This window comes from Geotrypetes seraphini, chromosome 9, assembly GCF_902459505.1.
Source record: "Geotrypetes seraphini chromosome 9, aGeoSer1.1, whole genome shotgun sequence".
In the NCBI taxonomy this organism is placed as follows: domain Eukaryota; kingdom Metazoa; phylum Chordata; class Amphibia; order Gymnophiona; family Dermophiidae; genus Geotrypetes; species Geotrypetes seraphini.
The window spans coordinates 66,102,314-66,128,957 of NC_047092.1; the positions used below are offsets into that span (position 1 = coordinate 66,102,314).

General features: G+C 41.9%; 1 long non-coding RNA gene across 2 annotated transcripts in view; it reads right to left on the reverse strand.

Moving 5' to 3' along the window:
• Window positions 1–4,238: 4,238 nt before the first annotated feature.
• The window catches only part of LOC117366366, a 46,335-nt gene continuing 23,929 nt past the window's right edge, over window positions 4,239–26,644 (reverse strand). For both annotated transcript variants that reach the window (XR_004540571.1, XR_004540572.1), the window contains exon 3: window positions 4,239–4,683. This is a non-coding gene — a long non-coding RNA (uncharacterized LOC117366366). The remainder of the gene's footprint in view (window positions 4,684–26,644) is intronic.

Consider the following 26,644-nt stretch of genomic DNA (forward strand, 5'->3'; position numbering starts at 1 on the left):
CCGCCCGAGGGGATTGGTAGGGCAGCTACATGAGTCTCCATTCATCCCCAAAATTTTACAGAATAGACATGATGGCACAAATGGACACCGCTTTTGGGTCATTGATGCTAGAAGCAGGCTCATCTGCCCCACCCTAGACTCAGCAGACAGATTTGGTCCATGATATAACTTGAACAAACAGACATGACATATAGGGTTGGGGATACAGAACCCAAGGTAAGAGGAGTTAGGAGTCAAAAGCACTTTCAAAGAGGTGGGATTTTAACTGGACCTTGAACACTGCCTGAGACAGAGCCCACCGTAGGGATTTGGGCAGCTTGTTCCAAGCATATTGTGCAGCGAGGTAAAAAGGATAGAGTCTGGAGTTGGCAGTTGAAGAGAAGGGCACAGATAGGAGGAACCTACCAGCTAAGCGGAGCTTACCAGGTTGGGGGGGAATCATAGGGGAAGATAAGTGAAGAGATAGTGAGGGGTAGCTGAGTGAATGCATTTGTAGGTCAGTAAGAGGAGTATGAATTGTATTTGGAAATGGATGGGAAGCCAATGAAGTGACTTTAGGAGAGGGGTAATGGGAGTATAGCGGCTCTCCCAGAATAATAATAATAATAATTTTATTCTTATATACCGCCATACCGAAAAAGTTCTAGGCAGTTCACAACAAGGTGAGCTAATACATGGGATACAGATAAAATACAAATTAGAATAATGGACTTAAAAACAGATAAAGACAGAAAGCATTTACAATATAATGCAGAAAATACCGGCATGGATACCGGAGGGATATGAAAACAAGTGCACTCTATGTGTGGTCTTTTTGACGTGACTCAAAGAAAAATGAGACACAAGATAACCTGGTAACAAACCCAAAACAGACAAAACAGGAAGGTTGAGAGTGTTGTCCACAGAGATGGAGAACGAGGGAAGCGGAGAGGTGGGTTTAGGTGGGAAGATGAGCAGCTCTGTTTTAGCCATATTCAGTTTTAGATGGTGGTGAGACATCCAGTTGGCAATGTTGGACAGGCAGACCGAAACTCTGGTCTGGGTTTCAGTAAAGATATTTGACGCAGAGAGGTAGATCTGGGAGTCATCAACCTAGGGGAGATACTGGAAGCTGTGGGATATCAGCACTCCAAGTGAGCAAGTGTAGATTGAGAAAAGGAGTGGTCCCAGGACAAAGCCTTGAGGTACACCAATCGATAGTGGGAAGGCTGTGGATGAGGAACCACCATTGCATACACTGAAGGTGCGATGGGAGAGATAGGAAGAAAACCAGGAGAGGGCAGAACCCTGGAATCACAACACGGACAGCGTATTATGTAGTCCCCCTTCCCATCTTCTGTACCCTTTTAGGATATGACAATGCTAGGTAATGTTAAGATACAATATTTTATGCATTTTGTACTCTGCCCTCTTTAGGACAATATTGGAAACAAAATAAAGAAAATCAAGTTCTATTCCCTTTCCCTCTCTCTAACCCTACCCCTGTGGGTTCTTCTCTCTCTCTCTCCTTCCCTCCAAACCCCTATGGGTGTTTTTCTCTCCCTCCCTCTAACCCCATCCCAAAGGTGCTTTTCTCTCTCTCTCCCCACAGCCCCCCCTCCCCTGTGGGTTCTTCTCTCCCTCCCTCCAACCCCCCATGGGTGCTTTTCTTTCTCTATGCAAACCCCCTCCCCATGGGGTTTTCTCTCTCCCTCCCTTACCACTGATGGATGCTTCTCTCTCTGTCTCTTTTCATCCCTTCAACCTACCTCCCATGGGTGCTTATCTACCACTCTCTCTCTCCCTCCCACTCACTCCCACCCCATGGGATGGTGCTTGTCTCTTCCCTGACACCCACCTACCTCCTCGCCTGCTGCCATTGGCCTGCATCTGAAGCCATCTCTCTGGAGCAACTTCCTGTTCCCACATAGGCTGGATGTTCCAAGGAGGTGGCTTTCTGGGGCAAGCCGCCAGCAGCAGGCTCACCTCGCTACTGCTGCTGGTCAGTCCAAAGATTCAATTTCAGCCAAGCAGGAGGAAGTAGGTGGAGGAAAGGGCAGATAGTTTAGGGCTGTAGCAGCATGACACTTTCTCCTTAGACAGGGGTGAAAGTCGTCCAGATACCCAGACAGTCCTCTAAAAAGAGGAAATGCCCAGATAAATCCAGACATCTGGTAATCCTAAGTATAAAGGAACATGAGTCTTGATTCAATGTCAATGTCAGATGTCAATTTAGCCTGCTTACTGTCTCGGAGATGTATGGCTGTCTTCAAATGCTTGCCTTAGAGCAACCAGGAGAGGATAAAGATGAGTTTTATTCAGCTGTCAAGTAAGTACAATAACTGATGTGATAGCTTGCTATGGCAAAATCCATGGGAGAGCCTATAATAGTTGTATAAATGTTAATGCTGGTTGCATTCAGGTAGGTGGCTTGTTTGATTCCACCTTATTTGCATTAAGTTTCATGGTTTTTAATTTATTGTCTTTGTTATAAAGCAGAAAAGCTTGACTTGGTCAGAAGTTCCCTGTACCCTTATTGTTATTTTTCCTCTTTTTAGGGTAGATCACCTGCTTTGGTATGAACAGAGATGGGGCACTGCCAACTGACACAAGAAGACAGAACTGAAAAGTTGTGGATGATTCCTTCTGCAAAACTTACAGGCAAAGGTAAATAACCCACTGGTCAAAACTTATGTTTTTTTATACTGGAAAGACTATCAAAGTAAGAACCTAATCTTCCCTTCTAAGGAGCCTCTGAAAGAATACACACAAAGTGTGGAGCAATTTTGGAAACTGAAAATTGTTACAAGTACTGTGTGTACACATCAGTTTCAGAGTACATGTATTTGCAGTACAGGGAAAATAGACAAAGCAAGGGGAAGCTGGAAAGTGTGCTCAGATTTCTTCCTACTGGTTGGACCTCTTGGTTTACTTCTGTAAAGCTTGCCTGTCATGAAGGCAATGATAAAGATCAGTGTATTAGTACTGAAGCTCTAATGAGTGAGAGTAAAAAAGCTTTCAAATGAGTGTAACACACTCCTAATGAGTGATACTTGGCATCTCTGGACTCAGTGCAGTATGGGACTTGGAGCACGAGCCCATGTTCAAGCATTGCCACATCCTCTCCCCCCTAATAGGAAGTTTGCATTGGAGAGAGAAGAGGGATGTCATGGCAGTATATGAGTGCGTGTCTGTGTTCAAGGCCCTGCACCATTCTAAGTTTTTGCCATTTTGGCCCAGGTGGCAGCAGTAGCAGAAGGCACTGTAGGACCCTGGGGAAGGAAAAAAGAAAGAGATGCTAGCCACTTGGAAGGAGTAGGTGGGAAAGGAAATGTGCTGGCCATTTGAGTGAGGGAATAATTAGGAGAAAGGAATATGATGGCCACCCAGGAGGCAAAGGGGAAGGAAATGGAGATGCTGAACTATATGTATGTGTGTGTGGGGGGGTTTGGCAAGGGAAGGGGAATTGCTGCACTTTTGCTGAATAGGCAAGGGAAGAAAAAAATGCTAGACTATGTGGCACTGTGGTAGAGCTACCTAGAGAAGTAGGGCCTTCAGCTTCCCCAGGGGAGAGGGAGTGGTAAGACTTTGAACCACCTCTAAAAAAAGAATTGGAATTAGACATTCATGAAGTATCATCTCTATTTATTTTAAAATTAACTTTTCTTTCATTTTGATTCTCAGCCTTTAGTAGTAAAGTGCTAGAGTGTTATGATCATCTGTTCAATAAAACTAAAAGCATCATGTATGCTTAACAGAGGTTTCATGATCTGTTGTGGTATTTGTCTTAATTCATTCTATCCTCTTTAATCAAACATCCAGCTTTTAATGATAGCATTTTCATTTAGCTTACCTTCACAATGGTGGGGCATGGAGTGTCATTTTATAACAGGGTGACTATATGTGAGAATCCAAAAAGGGGAAATTATATCTTACCTGATAAATTTTCTTCTTAGTGTGTAGCTACACTGTTCTGCACAAGTGGGTGGTAGAGAAGGAGGTAAAGAAAACCTGAGTTTTTACATGATCTCACCTTTAGGGCTTTCAGTTTATTTATGTCATCAATGAGAAACTGTATCAAAAGCCTTGCTGAAATCTAAGTACAGTATACTCTTCCCTAATCCAACTCTCTTGTTACATGTATATGTAACCCATTCTGGGCTACCCTGGGAAGATGGGCTAGAAATCTAAATAAATAGTTATCCTGTTTAAAGAATTGACCAGATTCATAAGATAAATCCTACCTCCAATGTGCTGAGTCCATTACATATTTTTATTGCCACAAACATAGGGTTACAGAAATATCAAAACATTTTGATAAGGGCTCCAAAATAGAAAGGCTCTTCAAAATAATTTGGTTTTTTCCAGTAGAATATGTAATATTTAATGAAATTTTAGTACATAAAAAGATCAGTATTACAGGCTATTTAAGAAGTACAAAAATCAAAGCTTACTGTAAATATCCAAAAACAAATTTCAGCACAGAGAAATTTACACTTAACCAATTTACTCGTATGTAAGCAAAGTCATATATTAGGGCCAAAACAAATGTTAGTGCATCTCTAAAACTTGAATATGTAAGATGAAAGCATTGTGTGACAGATTATTCACAGATAATGAAGTCTTGTCTTTGAGCTTCATTCATTCCCTGGGTGAGAAACAACTTCACTGTCCACAACTGTGATTTCTTCTAATTGGGCAGACCTAAAAAAAAATAAACAGGTAAACATGTCAGAAAAAAATTTATGATAGTCACCTGATACCACATTAGTTAAGTCAACATTAACTTCCTTTTTACTTTGCTTAACAGCTTAAGCTGTTGATATGTTGATTTCCTGACTGTGGAATTCTTTCATTATCTGAGGGTAATTATAGATGATAAGTTGGCCCATGTTGCTGTGATTGTGTGCACTGGGTATATGTTGCTGTGGAAGTTGTAGTGTGTGAGAGGATTGATTGATAAGCAAGCATTTTTAACATTGGTCTATGTGGTGAGGTGTTTATAGCACGTTTGAATTATGCAAAAGCACTTTTGGTAAGTTTGTCTTCTGGGGATTTGCGGAAGCTCCAAACTTTACAAAAATTACACTTTAAGAGTGTTGGGTAGAATTGGTAGATTCCATCATTTAACACAATTATTTATTTCTTATTACTGGCTGCGTATTTGTTTTAAGATATAGTTTAAGATCTTGTTTTTAGTATATAAAGTGATGCAGTCTGGAGTTTTGCTACCATTGTATAAACTGGTGATGCCTTATGTGCCAGGCAGGGCTTTAAGAGCTGGTGCCCAAAACTTAGTTGCTGTTCTTGAGGTCAGCTCCGCTCCCTTTTGAGACTTGTGCATGAGAACGGACATGCATCACTTTATACAATGTGCCAAGTTGTGTGGTGCTAATTATCAATTATCAGCACCAATTGGTCTTGTTAAACAATTAAGTTGTGTGCACAAACTGGCTGTGGATACCAATTTGTGCACACAACTTAAGGCACTATATACAGAATTTGGAGGTAAGTGAGTTGCATGCTTACGTTATGGAATACTGCTGAGTGTGTGGTAGCAGTTTTATGCATAAATTGCTTTTCTCTCAATGACTATAGTTTGTTTCCTCCCAATTCTTGATGTGTTTTTTTAAACCGCTTTGCTTACTCTGACATAATGACGGTAGAACCTGAAAGGTACTGGCGGGATAAATACATCCATGTAATGCAATGTAATGTAATAACAAGTGCCAAATAAACATAGACTATAATAATCATGTATGTGTTAGTGTTTTATAACTTATGTGCAGAATTGACACCTAACTTAAGGCAATCTTTTATAGAATGAGAGGAATAGGAAGCAACTGGGCCTATTCTCTCGACGTAAACTCTCAGGCTTTGAGCATGCGCACATGCTCAAAGCCCAGCACAGGAAGCAGATCTTCAGGCACCGGCACCAACGCACAGGACATGCTGGTGCCGGTGCCAGTACAGAGGCTACACTAACGTAAGAAGAGGGTTCGGGTGGGTTGGAGGGACCTCAGGTCGCGGCGGGGGGGTGCCCGATGGCGGCAGGGGGGTGCCGGATCGCAGAGGGAGGGTGCCGGTTCACGGGGGGGGGGGGGGCTCGCAAATCGAGGCGCGATCGGTTTCCGAGGTGCCGATTTTGCGAATGTTTTGCTCGTCTTGCAAAACACTCACAAACCGGTGCACTCGTAAACCGAGGTACCACTGTATTTGTAAAATAGAATTTCAATAATAAAACTCTCATTAAGTAATAAACTTATCGAACAAAGTGGTCTTAGTGGTCTAGGTCTAGGTGCTCAGATTCCACTACAGAATATTAGCATAACCTAGTATTGGCATACCTTTCATTTACATGCCCACAGTAACACCAGCTGCAGACCTGATATAACTACGGTTGATCAAATATGGCAAGGATACAGATAAATTACTTTAAGTTATGCTTGTGTGCCTATGTCCTGCCCATGCTCTGCCGATGTGGACACCTCCTTATTTTTGCACTTTGACACTTATGCCCGCCATTATAGGATTAATAATAATAAATTTATTTATATACTGCAATACCTCACGGTTCAGTGTGATTTAAAATAAGAGGTAAGAACTGTAAAAAAAACCCAGTAATTTTACACCACAAAACACAGTGCATTATATATAAAATATAACATTAAGAAATTATTAACTTATCTAGATTATACATATTTATCAAACAGATATGTTTTTAACGATCTTCTAAAGGCCTGGTAAGAATAATAATTTAAGATCAAACCACTACAACTTTTGTTCCAAAGTCCTGCCTGAAAGGATAGGGTTCTATTAAGAAATCTTTTGTATACACAACCTTTTATCGAGGGGGAAAAAAATAAGGTTGTGTTTCGTGAAGAACGTCTGTTTTCTACTAGTTCAAAATGATCTAAAAGATAACTTGGTATAAGACCATATAATGTTTTATAACAAATACAGACCAATTTAAAAATTATTCTTGCCTCTGCTGGAAGCCAATGCAACTTTCGATAGTATGATGTTACATGTTCTGATTTTTTTAGATTGAAAATTAAACGCACAGACGTATTTTAGATGATTCGCATCCTCCTAATGATTTTTTGATAAGAACCTAGATATATGATGTTACCAAAGTCTAAAGCAGGCTTGTCCAACATCGAGGGCCACAATCCAGTCAGGTTTTCAAAATTTCCCCAATGAATTTGCATGAGATCTATTTCCGCTTACTGCTTTATTATATGCAAATAGATCTCATGCATATTCATTTGGAGAATCCTGAAAACCTGACCTGGCGAGGGCTGAGGTTGGACACCCCTGGTCTAAAGTACTCAGAACCAAGGACTGCACAATAGCACTCAGTTGCCTTGCTAGCAATTAAGCTAAGGGCCAGATTCTACTCGTACATAAGGTGTTAGTAAAAATGTGCTTAGCGCTGTTCTATAAACCGTGCCTAAAATTAGCATAGTGGCCGGCCACGCGACTGAAATGTAGGCGTGACCATTTATACCAACTAAATTCTGTACAGACCAGGCATATTCTATAGCAGTGTGCATAATTTATAGGAGTGCTCATGGACTATCCATGCCCACCCCTGGCCATGCTCCCTTTTCAGATCCATGCATTAGAAGTTACATGCACCATCTTATAGAATATGCTTAGAAAGTTGTGTATGTACATTCTAATTAGTACTGATAATTGCTTTTCAGTGGCCAATTATTGGTGCCAGTTGGTTCATTAAACAATTAAGTTAAATGCACAATGTCTTTTTGAGATAGTCAGGATAAAGCTTAAGATGCTGTTCAACTGATTGTGAAAGAATAAAAGTTATAGCTATTATACCAAGAAATTTGCTCCAATAAGCATAAATAATAGCACATTTTAAGAAAAAATGGAACTTTATGTAATTAGTGGCTTTGAGCGACTCCATGGACTTAAATATCTTTTTAAAAATTATTTTCTAATCATGCACAATCAAATTCATGGGAAAAACTTCAATTCACACAGTTTTTCCAACTTTAGGTTTTTCTGGACAACCCTATAGTAACAGTGAATTACAGTAATCCAATTTAGAAAGCACCACACTTTGAACCACAGTCCTAAAGTCTGAAGAAGATGGTGGCACGGGTGTCTCTATCATTAAGATCCACAAAGGAGTTAATCAAGAGAGCAATGTGTAAAATTGATATTAGTCAAAACATTTAACCAAATAGTAAATTAGGTGAAGGAAAAGATCTCAGAGTTGCCACTCCTAGGATCATAATAATATTATCCAAAGTGGAATAGTGGCGTGGGTATCTTTCATAGATCATAAAAACCTTCACCAATATTAAATAATGGATTGACTAATATTGTGAACATGTGAAAAGTAAATAAGCCTCTCTACATGTTGAGACTCTCTACATACTAATATTGTGAAAATAATAAAAAATGGCTAGTGCAAATCATTGAATCAAAGCGACTCAGGCATTGAAAAATTAGCTAAAGCTGAAACTATATGAGATGAAATGTCAAGTGCTGTGGACAACCTGAAAAAAATGGCAAAAGCAGTGTATTACAATTAGTGCAAAAAATATATATGTGTAACTAAGAATTCACCTATTGTTAAACTCTACAGTTTAAAGAATGGCTCCTGCTGAAAGGGCTAAATACTTGTATATAAATATTTGATTAACTGCCCAACCTAATATAAGCAGAGCTAAATGCAGTATATGCAGCCAACAAAAAGATATAAATTCTATGATCGCTAAAATAGCTAACCGAAACTGCAGAGAAAGGTGAATGACAATCAAACAGCTGATATGATAGTCAGCCTAACAAAAAAGGCCAAAAATAGGCACTTAGCTTTTTCAAAGGTAGAAGAACGGCAACATATTACTGTGCCGATGGTTACACTGTATATCTTATTTTATCCGACGGGACCCGTTTCGCCGCTAACGTGCGGCTTCATCAGGGTTTTAGTGGTATATACTATAAAAGAAATAAGATACAAAAAATATATTATACTAGCTGCCATAAATGCAATAATATATCTAAACAATAAGCACAGCAACTTACTTCAGTGTAGGTAATTCAGAACGTTCTTACACATTCTTACAGATTAGAAAATGGCGCTTTATACTAATAAGACGCCAGCGCATGCGTAATAGAAAAACCTGATACGGTCGTCTGATTGGACAAAAACAATTCTCCATATCATTCGTTCAAAATGAATACTAATGTCAAGCAACAGAGTCATATAAACACAGACCAGTCCACAGTTGTGTTTAAACCAAAGGGATGTATGCTGTTAAGGTTGTATATCCACCTTAATTCCCTCTGTTTAAGTCTCTTTACCCTATCGCCACCTCGTTGTATTGGAGGTTCGTGGTCGATAGCTAGGCAGCGGAGATCATCAAATTTATGGTTTAAAGCAGTGCAGTGTTCTACGATGACCTCAGAACACCTGTTACGTTTAAGATTTGACTTGTGTTCGGAAATCCTTGTCTTCAAATCTCTTGTAGTCATACCTACATATAGCAGATCACACGGACAGATGATAATGTATACGATAAACGTAGATCTACAATTGGTGAAATGTTTAAGTACGTATGATTTTTTATCCTGAGGATTTGTAAAAATTTTTGTTTGTAGTGTGATGTCACAGGTGTTGCATGAAAGGCACTTAAAGTGACCTTTAATATTGTGAGTAGTCATGTTGGTTTTCATAGTTGATGGACACAAAATTTCTTTTAAATTCATATTTCTAGAAAAAGCAATTCTGAGATTTTTATTTTCAAAGGTTGGGTGCAACTTCATAATGTCCCAGTTATTCTTAATGATCTGTGCTACCTTATTGCTGTTTGAAAAAAATCTTAATACACATGTCTCCGCGTCGTCTTCCAAGATATTTTTCTTCCCAGTCTGTAATAAAAGATCTCTATTTATATATTTGGCACGTCGTCTAGCCTGCTTTAACACTTGAGATGGATATCCGCGTGAAGAAAATCTTTCTTGTAGAGTCCTTGATTGTTTATTGAATGCATCAAGTTGTGTACAGTTCTTTCGGATTCTTAACATTTGAGAGAAAGGTAAACTTTCCTTGAGCTTTCTGGGATGGCAACTGTCAAACTTTAAAAAGGTGTTTTTATCCGTTGGTTTAATATAGACCTTAGTCTCAAATGAATTCTTAATTTGACATATATCGACATCTAAAAAATGTATGTGATCTCTAGATGATTCCATAGAAAAAGATATATTATTATCACAATTATTTAACCATGTGTGGAATGATGTTAATTCATTAAAGTTACCCTTCCACAGTAGAAAAACGTCATCGATATATCTATGCCAAGAATAGATCTTATCTTCAAATGGAGAGTTTTTAATCCACGTACGCTCAAAATCAATCATATACAGATTAGCAATGGAAGGCGCGAATGCTGCCCCCATAGCTACTCCAGAGAGCTGCAAATACATCTCCTTGTCAAATACAAAAAAGTTCTCTTTTAGGGCTAATCTCGTTAGTTGCACCAAAAATTCTGGAGGGATCAAAAAAGGCCTGGGAGAAGAGAGAAGAGCTTCTTTTACAATCTGAACAGCTGAATCTTGAGGTATTACGGTATACAGTGAATTAACATCCAGAGTTACCATCAAAAATGGAAAATCATCAGATGGAATAGAAGAAATAATATTCAAAAAGTGAGCAGTGTCTTTAATAAAAGTGTCACTTGCACTTGCCAAATCTTTAAGAAAAAAATCAACAAATTTGCTAAGTGGCTCAAGCAAAGAATTCCGAGAGGATATGATAGGACGTCCAGGGGGATGTTCTAAACTTTTATGTACTTTAGGCAAAAAATATAGAACCGGTGTAGTAGGGTTTGCTGTAAACAAAAATCATTAGACAGAGTGACATCGCTGCCAAGTAATAAATTCTGGGGAAGCAGCAGCAAGTACCTCCAAAATACTCCTGGAGTAGCTACTTCACTTTGCTTTCTGGACCCCCAAACAGAACTTGAAAGTGGCAGAAGCAAAAAAGAAATAGTAGCATGGAGCCATAGAACGTGTACTCAGCATCTGCTGGCTTTGTACCCTCTGACATAGGGGGTGAGATCAGCAGATGCTGAGCACATGTACACAAACTCCAAGGCCTCATAATGTCCTTTTATTTTACCTGGGACACAGCAATGGTGTGGGAAAAGGGAGGGAAGGGCTGGACTGAGGAGAAAATAAGTAGATAGCTGTAATGAATTGTGTTAATATTTATGTAGCACCTATGGATGCATTAAAGTATGTTGTGACCAATTAAACTCTAATAAAAAAAACCTCTAATAAAAAGTGAAGAAGGGAAAATCAGAGAAGAAAATGATTACAAAAACGGTTTTAAATCAAGTTCTATATTAAGCCCACTAGGGATAACTGTATTGAAATCTATATATATATATAAAATCGGAGGTATGTATGTGTGTATGTATGTATGTATGTATGTATGTGTGTGTGTGTGTATGTGCCGCGATCACGCAAAAACGGCTTGACCGATTTGAACGAAACTTGGTATGCAGATCCCTCACTACCTGGGATGATATGTTCTGGGGGTCTCGCGGCCCACCTGCACATGTGGGCGGAGCTACAAACAGAAAATCGGATTTCACCCATTCATGTCAATGGAAAAAATGTAAAAAGCTGCCATTCTCACAGTAATTCAAAAACGACTTGACCGATTTGAACGTTAGTTGGTATGCTGATCCCTCACTACCTGGGGTGATATGTTCTGGGGGTCTCGCGGCCCGCCTGCACACGTGGGCGGAGCTACAAACATAAAATCAGATTTTAACCATTCATGTCATTGGAAAGGATGTAAAAAGCTGCCATTCTCACAGTAATTCCAACTATAAAACACTTTCTATGACACTATAACCACTAGGGACATCGTTTCTATTCTACCACGGACACCATACATATAGAGTTTGTATGTTCTAACTGTGTTTGTAACTGTTTCCTTCATGCACCCCAGTTCATAATGTTATTACATTACATGAGTACTCACATATGCTGAACTAGGAACACAGGTTCCATTCTGAACCGGGAAAAAACTGCATGGAGTTTCTTTTCAACCTGAGTTTCCACATATTGAGTTGTTTAAATCAATACTGAAGGTCACGTGATGCCATGAGCCTGTGAGGACGCTTCCTTGCTAGCTCCGGGGCTGCCCTACACACCGATCAATAATTGACTACTCTGCTGCTGAATTTGTGGCGATTTCACAGTGTACAAGATCGCTCTGGGTGCATGGACAGATACCTAACCAGATCGAAGGAGTTCATGCACCCGAAATCTGCCCGCAAAGATCGAGACCGAGTGAGGCCGGGGGAGAGGAAAATGGCGGCAAGTCCCGCGGCGGCGGTCTCGAATCTGACTGAGACCGCCCTGAGTGACATTAGGGAGGCGCTGGCCCAGGTACTAGGTCCCAAGTTGGAAATACTTACGGAACGAATGTTGAATATTGAAACTCTGCTGGCGGCGGCGACGACACGCACGACCGAGGTAGAACAACGAGTCTCCGATCTGGAGGATACATCCACGTCTCGGGGAGCGGAGCTTAGTGAGTTGCGGGCGCAGGTTCGGGCGCAGGCAGAGAAACTGGATGATTTGGAGAATCGCTCCAGACGCTCGAACCTGCGCTTGCTGGGTATGCCCGAGACGGTCTCCGACCGCGATTTATTGGGGGTACTGGAGACCTGGCTGCGAGATGAATTGCCGCTCCCGCCCTCGTTGGGGCCTATGCACATTGAACGTGCTCATCGCCTGGGCCGCCGCCATGATCGGGAGACACGACCACGTGTGGTCATCCTGAAGCTCCTCAATTTCAGGCACAAAGTGGAACTGTTACAACTATATCGTAAGAAAAGGGATGCCTTGAAATATGATGGAAACCTAATTCGCATTAGCCAGGACTTCTCTCAGGCACTGCAAGAACGGAGGCGGCCTTTCTATCCACTTTGTACACAACTCTCTGACCTTCACCTGAGATTTCAATTCAACTATCCGGCTCTGTTGCGTATCTACAGTAATGGAGTCTGGCAGTCCTTTCAGTCACCCGAAGCAGCCACTGACTTTATTAAAAAGTTTGAAAACTCCACTCCAGGACAGGCTTGACCCTGGAATCTGAGCTCATTTTACTGGGCTGTTTCTGCACCTTAACTGTTATGGCTGCTGGTTTCACTATTTGAGGAAACCCTGGTTTCCATTACGTTTGATGTGTATCTGTTTGCTAGTAGGGGTGGCCCTGGAGGGGGCGTCTTTTGTGACCCGTTTTCTCCCACATGATGGGGGCAGTTGGGAAGGTTGGGGAATTAGGGGGGGGGGATGTTTCTGGGTGGCAGCAGCGGTATTTTGGGGGCATATTATGTTTATTTTATTTTTCTAACTTTGGTTCAGGTATTTTTTGGGCTCTTGTACATTGTGTGACTGGAGTGTGCTTGCATGGTCTAGGGGTGAGGCTGGGCACCCTGGGACCTCCTTTTACTGGCTGGTTTCTTTTCTATATCATGAAGAGTGGGGTATGCCATGGGTGATAGACAGTTCCGTATAATTTCCTGGAATGTATCGGGTATAACATCACCTGCCAAGCGTACAAAAATATTATCACAGTTGAAACATCATTCCGCGGACATAGCTTGTTTACAGGAAACTAGACTCACAGATATAGAACATCAAAAACTGCGGAGGGGTTGGGTGGGGGACATATACTATGCATCCAGCACGGGGAAGAGGGCAGGGGTGGCCATATTGATTAGAAAGGGCTTACCCTGTACTGTCCAGGTCCTGAGACGGGATCCCACTGGTCGATACTTATTAGTGAAGGTACTCGGACCGGGGGGATCCTTCAGATTATTGGTGGGGTATGGCCCCAATGGGTATCAACATTCTTATTTCCAAAATTTGGTTAACATATGTTTGCAGAATTCGGGTGACCCTCTGATACTGGTGGGAGACCTGAATCAAGTACTGGACCCTGGGGTGGATCGTTCGGGGGGGATAGGACCGACGAATGTGCGACGGACGAAGGGAGTCCCCTATCTGTGTCGTGCTCTGGGGTTGGTGGACCCTTGGAGGTTACTTCACCCCACCGACAGAGATTATACTCATCAATCCAGAGCCCATGGATCTTTTTCCAGAATCGACTATACCTTAATTTCGGAGAGCATGTTTGCTCGGGTCTCGGAGGCTACAATTGGCCCCCTTGAGATCTCTGATCACCATATGATTTGGTTGGACGTGGCGGTGGGGGGTCCCATGAATACCGGGATGGGATGGAGATTTCCTTCGTACCTACATAATGACTCTCATTTTCAGGAATTTCTGTCCGACAGATGGGAGGATTATTGTTCTAATAATGCTCAACATATTGCTCAACCTATATTATTTTGGGAGGCTGCGAAAGCGGTGTTACGTGGGGAAGTGATTGCCTATGTGGCTTCTAGGACCCGGAGAATTGCACAACGTATAGTGCAGCTCGAACGGCAGTCAACACTCTTGAAGCGGGAGTTGTTGCGTGACGCCACAGTGGCGGTCAGAGAGGAGTATACCGCAGCTCTGGCTGAACTGAATTCCCTTATCCATGAGCGGACAAAGAAATTATTATTTTTTCGTAAATATCAATTTTATAAACATGGTAACAAAGCGGGGAAATTGTTAGCATCGATAGCCAAGAGTTGGAAGGGATCCCGATATATTGCTATGATAAAAGAGAGCTCGGGGAAAGTGTTAACATCGGCGGCAGACATTTCCGCCTGTTTTCGGAATTACTTTGCAACCTTTTATGCTTCCCCGGGTCCATATGCTGGACCGGATGTGCAGGATTACTTGGAGGATGCAGGGATGCCCAAATTGTCGGCGGCTCAGATTTCCCGGCTGGGTGCTCCTTTGCAGCTTCAGGAAGTGTTACAGGCGATCAAAACACTGAAGCCTTGCACGGCCCCTGGTCCGGACGGATACTCCCCGGAGTTTTACAAGATCCTATCGTCTTCTGTGGGGGGGTCTCTTTTGAATTATTACACTGCGGTTCAGATATGTGGAACTTTCCCGAGGTATGCGAATGAGGCATTGATTACCTTGATCCCGAAACCCGCAAAATCGCCCACTGATATCGAATCTTATAGACCAATTTCACTGTTGAATGTTGACTTAAAAATTTTAGCACGTCTTATGGCAGATAGGCTGGCGGCCCTGTTGCCCACCATCATTGTGCCGGAGCAAGTTGGTTTTGTACGTTCCCGTCAATCGGTAATTAATGTGCGCCGGGTGCTCCTAGCTTACTCTCGAGCTCAACAGGTCAAGTCCCCGGGACTACTGGTTGGGTTAGACGCGGCGAAAGCCTTCGATAAGGTTCAGTGGCATTATCTATTCCAGGTTTTATCCCATATGGGATTTCCGGATAGTTATATGGCGTGGATTCGCGCGCTTTATGCTGAGCCTAAGGCATATGTATTGGTTAATGGTGTGCGTTCTACTTCCTTCCCGGTGGGCAGGGGGACGCGTCAGGGATGTCCATTGTCGCCTCTTCTTTTTTTACTGTATTTAGACCCTTTATTGCGGACGTTACAAAAGGATGATGAAATTGTAGGGCTCCCAGAGGGAACGTCCCAACTGAGAGTGTTGGCATTTGCGGACGATCTTTTGTTAACGTTGGGCTCTCCTCAACGTTCTCTGCCCCGAGCTCTGGATCTGCTGGATGAATTTCATTTATATTCTGGATTGGTGCTTAATAAACAGAAGTCCATGGCGTTGCCCACATTGCCTGTGGTACGTCTTGACTGGCAGGGGGACTTTCCTTTACAGTGGGCTTCGTCGCAGCTAACATATTTGGGGGTGGTGATTCCTCAGGACCTGGGCAGGTTGTACTCCATTAATATCACACCCCTGCTTCATCGTACACAGACTACACTGGCGGGTTGGAGGAACCTTCCATTGTCCCTCTCTGGTAGAATAGCATTATACAATATGATATTATTGCCGCAATGGCTCTATAGATTACAAATGCTACCCATTATGTTAACAAAAATGCACCTATCACAACTAAATTCTTACCTTTCCGCATTTTTATGGCAAGGTAAGAGGGCTAGGATAGCCTTGTCCAAATTGATGTTGCCAAAGTATCGAGGGGGGTGGGGTTTAATGGATATCTCACGATTTGCCCTTGCGTGCCAATTAAGACATATTCATGATTGGTTTTGTAGCACTACTTGGTTTTCTTTGCCTGAGATTGAATGTTTTGCATTTATACCTTATCATTTTAGTTACCTGTTACATGTTAAGCATTTGCCTGATTTGCCCCTACTGCGTTCACACCCCTTTTTGCAGGTAATGCGCATGGCTTGGAAGAGGTTATGTAAGTTGCTGAACATCTCTTCTGATACAACACCATATCTCCCTGTGGTTGGCAACGGGGACTTTCCTCCCGGCTTGGACTCTGCAACTTTCAGACGTTGGAAGTCTTTGGGACTACATTACGTATCCCAGGTGGTGCAGGATACGGGTATGCCGACATCATTTGCTGAACTCCAAACACAGTTCCACGTGCCACCTGGGGACTGGTTTGCTTTTCGACAACTTTGTCACTACGTACATACTTTGACCCCGGTGTCATTGAAAGAGGAAGTACATTCTGGCTTACGGGAAGCGCTCGATCTTACTGCTCAAGACCATGTCCCGTTGAAATTTTTTCATAGGTGCTTACGGGACCTACCCGGAGAACTGGACTTAATTGCTCTTGCTCAAAAATGGTCGGCTGATCTTCAAGTGCCTATCTCTGATGATGTCCTCCGTAGGGGCCTTCGGGTGGGGAACGACCCTACGCTATCCGCAATTGAGAAGGAGCGAAATTACAAATTTCTATTGAGAGTGTTTTATCCCCCCAAGAGAGCTATGACTATGGGGATTAGCGCGACTTCTGGCTGTGGAAAGTGTGCACACCCTATGGCTTCTTTCGGACATATGTTCTGGACATGCCCCTTGGTGTCTACTTTCTGGATAACCGTGGTGTCTGCAGTGGCTGAGCTTTGGGGATGCTCATGGAGAATGCACCCTACCTTTCTCTTTACTTTACAAATTCGTTTTCATCCCCCTAAACAGGGGTGTGCGCTTTTCCTCAGAAAGACAATCCTCATGGGCAGGAAATGTATACTGATGCAATGGCTTACGCCTCAATCTCCTTCTCTGCAACAGTGGAGGTCATTAATGTTGCAGCAAATGTTGTTGGAACGCAGGGATATTGTGGACTTGACATCAAAAAAGGGTAGGCTGTTCCGCCAATGCTGGTACCCCTTTAGTTTAACATTTGTCTCGCCTATTCAACATCAACTTTGGGATGTATGCCCTGTATAACATTATCCTACTTTGGTATCTTTTTTACTGTTTTGTTTTTACTGCTGCTGCTGCCCGGGTGGGGGGGGGTGGGGGGGGTTGGGGAGGCTGGGAGGGTTGGGATTTGGGAAAGTTTTGAGATTCATCAAAATGTGCTTGTCTTTTCTCTGTTGGATTTGACTTACTGTTTTAATAAAAATACCTTATACATAAATCAATACTGAAACTTTTGGATGCCACTTATTCCAACAGATCTTCCTTTTCAGTTTACGAGATTGCAAATTCCAATGAGACTTGCATTCTCTATCACAATCAACAAATCACAGGGACAGACTATTATATACTGTGGAGTGGATTTAAGATCCCCCTGTTTTTCCCATGGACAACTCTATGTTGCTTGTTCAAGGGTGGGTTCACCTAAGAATTTATATGTTCTTGCTCCTGGAGGTGAAACTAAAAATGTTGTTTATAATCAAGTTTTGTGTTAGTTGTATTGTATTCATTTTGTCAAATATTTCACATTATAATTTGAATATTGTACTTTTTATAAAGTTGTTAAAAAATAATTTCATTCACCACTATAAAGTATCTTTATTTGAATCCATTTACAGTGTTATTGCTATAATTAAATACCCGTGCAACGCCGGGCTATCAGCTAGTCATGAATATAGCACTGTTCTTCCTTTAAGAGTAAGATATCTGGATCACCACCCCTCCATCCTATCTGAATGACTCTTAGTACAAAAAACTTCAAGTCCTTAATACAGTGACCTTTTTCATACCAACGTTCAACTATTGGTGCTGATTGGATATTTCTGCTAACACAGCTCCTGTGTTCTATCATTCTTGTTTTGACCATACGTTTAGTTTTACCAATATACCATTTTTGACATGGACATATGATTGCATAGATTACATTGGTAGTATTGCAGTCACTATGAGCTCTCAAGTTGACATTGGCACCAGTTATGGGATGTGAAAAATTTGAAATAGTCATGCTATGCTTACAGATGGAACAATGTGCCCCTGGAGTGATAATTTCCGATCTTAAATCTGGAAGGGTAGATGGAACCAACATGTCTCTGAGATTTCTGTTCCTAGAAAAAGCCACAACTGGACTAATCTTATTAAAACATTTATGAGTGCCTAAGATATGCCAATTTTTCTTGATAATTTTATGAATGTCATGAGAAAGATAGGACAATCTAAGGGTACATACAAGATCTGGTTTAGGTTTGCCCAATATTGGGTGCAATAATGTTTCTCTATGCTGAGTTTGAGCTCTTTTAAAACAATCTTGTACACAATCCTCTGGATAGCCTTTTGATAAGAAATTATTTTTCTTAAGGGGTGCCTGTTTCTCAAATTCATCAAAATCAGTGCATAATCTACGTAGTCTTAAAAACTGTGAATATGGAGTTTTTGAACTTCGGCTCAGCAGCCCTCGGTGTTCACTGACCGATCCCCGCTCAGCTCTGAGCCACAGATTGTAGCTCGTGCAGTAGAACCGGGCCCGGTGAAATTAGCGCATTTCGGTTTTGTTCCGGGGTGGGGGAGGAGGATGACTCTGCCCGCCTGCTCTAGCCTGCATGTGACACCTCCCCACAAATCAGCAACAGTCTCTGTCACGTAGGCATGGAGCTCAGCACATAGGCACACGTGACAGTGACAGAGACAGAGACTGTTGTTGCTGATTCATTGGTAGCTCAGCTCAGCGCCGGACCAGAAATTAGGTAGGCCTTGGGATAGGAACTCCGGGTCCATCCCCATGGGAGCCTTGGAGGGGTCCCTGTGGGAGTCTCATGGGCCTGGGAGGGGTCCCCATGGGAGTCCCGTCGACCTAAAGGGATCACTGCAGGACCCATGGGATTCACGCGATCCCCGTTCCTGTGCAGACCTCTACTTTGAATCTTCTGACTGGCCCACTGGCCTAATGTCCACAGCCGATCACCTACACCACTCTCGAACACGCCATATAGCACACCTGGTGGAGGAATGCAGTCTGGCCCTGATCCCGGGCACACCTCCAGGGAACCATGCAGCCTGCGCTCAACCCACTAGTGGACAAATCTGGGGTGAGCTAGCTCCCAAGGGAATGGTCTCTGAGCCCTGATCTGACATGCAGACTACCAAAGGGCTAACTGACAAGCAAGGAACCCTCCAGAAGCAGACTTTTTCCAAAGGTCAGCAATCTCTCGCAGTCAGAGCTGTCCCCACAGGGAACCTCTGCAGCACGAGGGCCAAAACCGTGAACACGAAGACTGAAATTACATGAAAGAAAACATGAGCAAAAAATACAAGCTCCTATAGCCTGGCTTGTAGGAAGAAAGACTGATGTTCACAAGGACAGTGATGATGTGAGAGGGTGAGAGGTTTAAGCCTCTGAAGTTTGAGGCTTCATACAAAGTCCTGGCAGGTAGATGGAAATAACCTACTGGTCCTGGAATAAAGTGGGATTGTACAAGAACTTGTATTGTAAAATCTTGTACTATAACTGTGACGAATTTAACTTTTAAACTGTATATTACAGATATTGATATATTACATCCCTAGTATTTGTCGAGTTAGGATAAAAACTTACACCTGAGAAAAGAAAACAGCTTCTACTGTAACTATGGCATATTGTAATCTGTTAACTGTATATTATGTATGGTAACCTGTCCTTAGCTCTTTGGAGAGGATGGGATAGAAAATTAATTAAATAAATATGTATGTTCTAAGATTTTTATGTCTGTATATGATTTATATGTTTTATATATAGTACTCAGAAAACCAAACCAAAAAAAGCACCAAGGCCCATCAAAAATGGGATAATTACGAGTTCTTTATTGGCGGACCCAACACGGACCGTATTTCGACATTAAAATCCCTGTGTCAAGGGTCTATATAAAATATCAATACATTTATCCTAATACAAGCAAACATAATTGCAACATATTACAATTAAGAATCCCAGGTGATCATGCAAATTTCTAATCAGTACAATGTATTCAAACTGCACATGTTAATCCACCAAAGTAGTGCAGAATAAAATTTGAGACCATAAACCATGATCATCAATGTTAAACAAAGTCCTAAATTAATGTGTGATAAGAATCCAAAGGTAAGGAGATTTGATAAGTATAAACAGAAAATGATTTTTTACTTACCACTTAACATGAACCCTTAAAACTAGTCCCAATGTATTATCGCAACATATGCAAGCGAGAGAGGTGGTGGGTGAAGTGAGGGGACATGGATGCTGGACCTGCAAGTGGGGGTGGGAGGGATGTAGAAAGATGAAGAGAGGGTGACCAAGACCAGAAAGGGGATGGAAAGGGAGGAAGAGATTCTTAGACAGTTGAGAGAGAGAAGCCTGACTCTGTGGACCAAGGAGGGGATTCAGGGTGCAAGTGAGAGAGGAGTGGGATTTAGAAGAAGACAGAACTGTAGTTGGAGTGAGAGAGGGAACTGAGGAGGCTGGAACCTGAGAAAGGAAAAGGCAGGAAGGAATTTCAGGCCTCAGGATAGGAGAATTCTATACAAAACACTACAAATAAACTTTGCAGCATTTTTAAATATTGTATGTAGAATTTTAAAAATTTTGCACAGAATTCTGCCAGTAGTAATACTATATATAGAGGTACTTATTTTGTACCTGGGGCAATGGAGGAGTAAATGACTTGCCTAGGGTCTCAAGGAGCAACACTGGGATTTAATCCCACAACCTCAGGGTGCTGAGGCAGCAGCTCTACCACTAGGCCACTTTTCACCTAACTAGGAACTAACCCCCTATGAAGGGCCACTCGTCTCCATACTATACTTTCAACATAGTGTACATTTAAGGAAGAACAATATTACCTACTAAACCAGACATATAACCAATAATAAAAAGCCAGTTACCAAAAAATAGACACCCAGGAGCAGGGTACTCCATTGCCTGGCATGTCTCATCAGCACCGGTCATTTCCCCATGCCTGTACTGACTGAAGGTGGGTTCCGCCTCCTTAGGACTTTGGGTAGCCTGTGCTACTTGGATTGGGCTCCCACTCCTATATGTACTGACTAAGGGTTCTCGAAAATATAGGCACTGGCTTATCACCCCATGATGTGGAACTTAAAGACTCACATGCAAGGAGATTTTGTAAAGGTAATACAGCAGTGGGAACTGGGGGTGGGGGTGGGGGGGGCATAATACCGGTGGAGATAGAGATCCCTTGGGGTGGGAATTGTCCCAGAGCAAATAGACCTAAATAGTAATTTTCCAAGTGGCAACTGGTGGGTGGGAACTGTGCAGGGGGAGTTATCCAGGTGGTTGCTCACTGGATACACCACAACAGTTACCATGCAGGCTTTGTAGTTGTGCATTAATTTTTTTTTTCATCTAAAAGTAAGGTAACTACAACTGTTTACTACACTTTAAACAAAGAAACATGATGGTAGATAAAGGCCAAATGGCCCATCCAGTCTGCCCATCTTCAGCATTCACTATCTTCTCCTCTCCCTAAGAGATCCCACATGCCTGTCCCAAGCTTTCTTGAAATCAGACAGTCTTTGTCTCCACCACCTCTATCGAGAGATTATTCCATGCATCTACCACCCTTTGTGTAAAAAAGTATTTCCTTAGATTACTCCTGATCCTATCACCTCTGACCTTATTCTATGTCCTCTCACTCTGGAGTTTCCTTTCAAACTCACCTCATGCACATTTATGCCACGTAGGTATTTAAACATCTCTCAAGAATCCAAATCGCAATAACAAAATATAAATACAATCAGCAAAAAATTATTAGCCTAGTGGTGGGGATACCCCATGAAAGTACATTCTGAGCCGTGTGTGGACAGAGCAGGAGAGAATTTGATTGCCCTGACGCAGCCGTTGTTCGGCGAAACAAGAGCCTTGTTGGTGAGGATGTAGCGGTATATAAGAAATAAATTACATTACATCCAGTTCCTTATCTTTTGCCAGCGTGAGAAGTGCTATAGCAAGAAGATTTACTCGCTGCTGTTTGTGCCATCGTCAGAAGATAAGTGAACTGTTTTGTTCTTTTTCTGGCTCCCTGTGCACAGGGCTTTAGTCCCATTTTGAAAAATTATATTTTTAAACCTGTGGAGTTTTTTGCCTATGATACATACAGAGCAGGACTGGCTTAAGAACTCATTGGGTTGCTGTCCGTATATTGTTGATAAGTTGAGGCTTTTTCTCCACCTATTATAAATGTACTTTCATGGGGTATCCCCACCACTAGGCTAATAACAATTTTTTGCTGATTGTATTTAAACATCTCTATCATATCTCCCCTGTCTTATCTGTACCCTTCTCCTCTTACTGCCAACTCCAGACTCCGTTCCTTCTATGTTGCTGCATAGCATGCCTGGAACAAACTGCCTGAGTCAGTATGTCAAGCTCCATCTCTGGCAGTATTCAGATCTAGGCTAAAAGCCCATTCACTTGTAAAGTACCTATGTCTGTTTTACTGATCACTCTGTGAGAAATTCCCTAACCCCCCATTTGTCCTGTTTGTTTTAATTAGAGAAGTGCTTCTGAATATCTCCCTAAAAATTCCTAAGGTGCTGAAAAGTTCTCAGTCCAACTAACTTCCTAAATACAGTACTGAGCATTATTTTGCCACTGTAGCTGAAAAGAGTGTTAGTTTATTTTGCAAGGTGTCAATTTGTAGAATTGTAATGCTATATTTTGATATTGTTTCAGTCATTGATTGAACTATGTCAACGAAAAGCGTGGCATTTTCAAGTGTGGAACTCTGAGCCATCATGAAGTTCCTATTCCTGCAGAAGAAAACTCCAAAGGAAATCCATGAATGTATGATGCAAACAATCAGTGACAAATGCCCATCATCTTCCCAGTGATTAAAGGGTGTGCAAACTTTTAGCGTTGGAATTTTGAGACCTAAGATGCAGCATGGTCTGGGAGGCCTCAAATGGTGTCAATTCCTAAAACTGTTGACCATGTCCATGACCTGATTTTGTCAAAAACACAAATGGAGGAAAAATATATACACTCCTTCTTGAGAGGAAGTGTGAAATAATCAAATCAAAATAATAAACAACATGCTAACATAAAAAAATGAAAATGTTTTAACTAATCTGCTTAATTTTTACAAAGGAAGGTAGTGCTCAGAGACATGGAGGAGGAAAAAGGGGAACGAATTCCCCAAAAACCTCACCACCCAATCATTGCAATACATTCCAATTAACAACCGATGGTGCTTTTCAGTGTACTGTAATGAAATAAAGTGGAACAAACTTATCTTAGATTATAATTCTTTGGCCTTGACGTGCCACGTTTCAAATCTTCATCAGGAGGCCAAATAGAAAAGATTAATAAGACACAAGTCTTACATACAGGGTGTCAGTTTCTCAAGAGCTTTACAGAACAAGCTTCAAAGAAAAAACTGTCTTCACTGTTTGCCAAAGAATTACAATTTAAGATAAGTTTTTTCACTTTATTTCATTAAAGTACACTGAAAAGCACAATCTGTTGTTAATTGGAAAGTACTGCAATGATTGGGTGGTGAGGTTTTGGGGGGAATTAGTTCCCCTTTTTCCTCCATGCCTCTCAGCACTACCTTCCTTTGTAAAAATTAAGCAGATTAGTTTAAACATTTTCATTTTTTGATGTTAGCATGACCTGATTTTGGCAGATTGGTGAATATTGGCAAAAACAATTGCTGAGACATTACAGATATCCAGGGAACGTGTTGGGTGTATAATCCACGAGCAGCTGCGTATGCACAAGCTGTCATCCAAGTAGATGCCCAAATGTTTCAGTGCTGACGAGAAATGACATTGAGTGGACACTTCCAAGTTGATTTTGCAGCTTTTTCAGTGATTTGGTGCCAACTTTTTGGAATTAGTTACTGTTGATGAAACTTGGTTAAACCACTATGATCCTGAGACAAAACAACAGTCCATGCAATGGTGGCACTCAGGTTCTCCAAGGCCAAGGAAATTTAAGACCCAAAAGTCAACAGGAAAGTTCATGGCCACAGTTTTTTGGGATCAGGAAGCTGTTGTAATGAATATCTTCCAAGGGGTTAAACAGTTAATGCAGAATACTACTTGCTGGGCCAATTAAAGGAGGCATTGACAGAAAAAAGGAGAGGGAAGCTGCAGAAAGGAGTTCTCTTTTAGCAAGACAATGCACCTGCTCACAAGGCTGGCAAAACGATGGATGTTTTGATACAGTTGGAGTTTCAGTGCATAGACCATCCACCCTACTCACCAGATCTTGCTCTATCTATTTCCGGTTTCTAATCCTAAAAACAGTTTGAAAGAGTGACAATTTTTGAGTGATTCGGAGGTGACTGCAGCAGCGGAGCAGTATTTCAGTGACCAGACATCAGAGTATTTTTTGGAAAGGTTACAGAAACTTCAGACACAATGTGCCAAGTTTGTTGAACTTAGCGGTAAATATGTGGAATAACTAGTAAGTTTCATGTTTCCACATCATTCCCTTCTTGGTTGGACTGAGAACTTTTCAGCACTGCCTCGTAGGTTAGACAACATAACTCTGAGATCCAATATGTCTCAGAAAATGCAATAAACTCCATTTAAATGTATCTTTACACCATGACTTGCTCTGATTTGTGTGCTACATTATAGCTTCAGAAAATATGAATGAGTCTCATTATTCCTTTTTGAATATACAGAATTGTTCAAACAAGCATCAGCTTCTGGTACAGGCAGCACTCTGAATATGCTCATACCATGATATTAATTCAAATTAAGGGTAAGCAGCTAGAAATGCTTGCCAATACTTTAGTCACCACACTTTCTCAATTAAATTTAATCAAAAACATTAACCTGAATCTATGAGAAACAAGAATAAATAAAATATCAATATCATAGCTCAAAATGGAATGAGTACGTATGCACTGGCACTCTATAATAGTATTTTTCAATACTAGAAATTTTCTGTCTCAATTTGTTCATATCCTACTTTGTTGCCAACATCAGAAAAGCTAATGCCTTATCTCTCGGGGGAGGGAGGGGGCACGACCTAAAGGGCTTGCTGCCCTTGATTAACTCCAGAGAGAATACTACCTTTAGTACCTTCCAGTTGAAAAACAACAGAACAACCCTTAAAGGTGGGAAGATCAATAATGTGGATTGTAAAGTTCATGTAGAGCTATTGGTGCATTTTTAAAAATTGGATGATACTATATAGCACAGTTACTTACCGTAACACTTGTTATCCAGGGACAGCAGGCAGATATTCTCACACATGGTGACGTCACTGATGGAGCCCCGCAGCGGACAGCCTCGAAAACAAACTTGCTTGAAAATCTCGAGCTTTCGAGTGCTGTACCGCGCATGCGCGCATGCCTTCCCGCCTGAACTAGAGGGCGCATCTCCTGTGAAGATCCTAAGTTCAGATACCAAGCCAAGAAGCCAACCAGGGGAGGTGGGAGGGTTGTGAGAATATCTGCCTGGTGTCCCTGGATAACAACTGTTACGGTAAGCAACTGTGCTTTATCCCAGGACAAGCAGGCAGCATATTCTCACACATGTCCTCCAAGCTAAGTATAAAGGGATGGAGGGAGAGTTGGCAATTAAGAAAAAAGATTTTGCAAAACAGATTGGCCAAAATGGCCATCCCTCCTGGACAAAGTATCCAGACAGTAATGAGAGGTGAAAGTATGAAGCGAGGACCAAGTGGCAGCCTTGCAGATTTCCTCAATAGGAGTTGATCTGAGGAAAGCTATAGACGCCGCCATAGCTCGAACTTTGTGGCCCGTCACTCGACCCTGCAGAGGAAGACCAACCTGAGCATAGCAGAAAGAGATGCAAGCAGCCATCCAGTTGGAGATGGTACGCTTCGAGATAGGGCGCCCCAACTTATTCGGATCAAAAGAAATGAAGAGTTGAGAAGATTTTCTGTGAGGTTGAGTGCGTTGAAGATAGAACGCCAAGGCACGTTTGCAGTCTAAAGTATGAAGTGCCGCCTCTCCAGGATGAGAATGCGGCTTTGGAAAAAAGACCGGCAGAACAATAGATTGGTTAAGGTGAAATTCTGAAACAACTTTAGGTAAGAATTTAGGATGTGTACGAAGGACCACCTTATCATGGTGAAAAAACGTAAAAGGTGGGTCCGAAACCAACGCTTGCAGCTCACTGACCCGTCGCGCAGACGTGAGGGCAATCAAGAATACAGCTTTCCAAGTGAGGTACTTGAGGTGAGCCTGGTTGAGCCAGAACAACATTAAGATCCCAAACCACAGGCGGCGGTTTAAGAGGCGGATGAAGATTAAAAAGCCCCTTCATAAATTGGGAAACCATGGGATGCGCAGAGAGAGGTTTCCCATCCGGAGGCTGATGA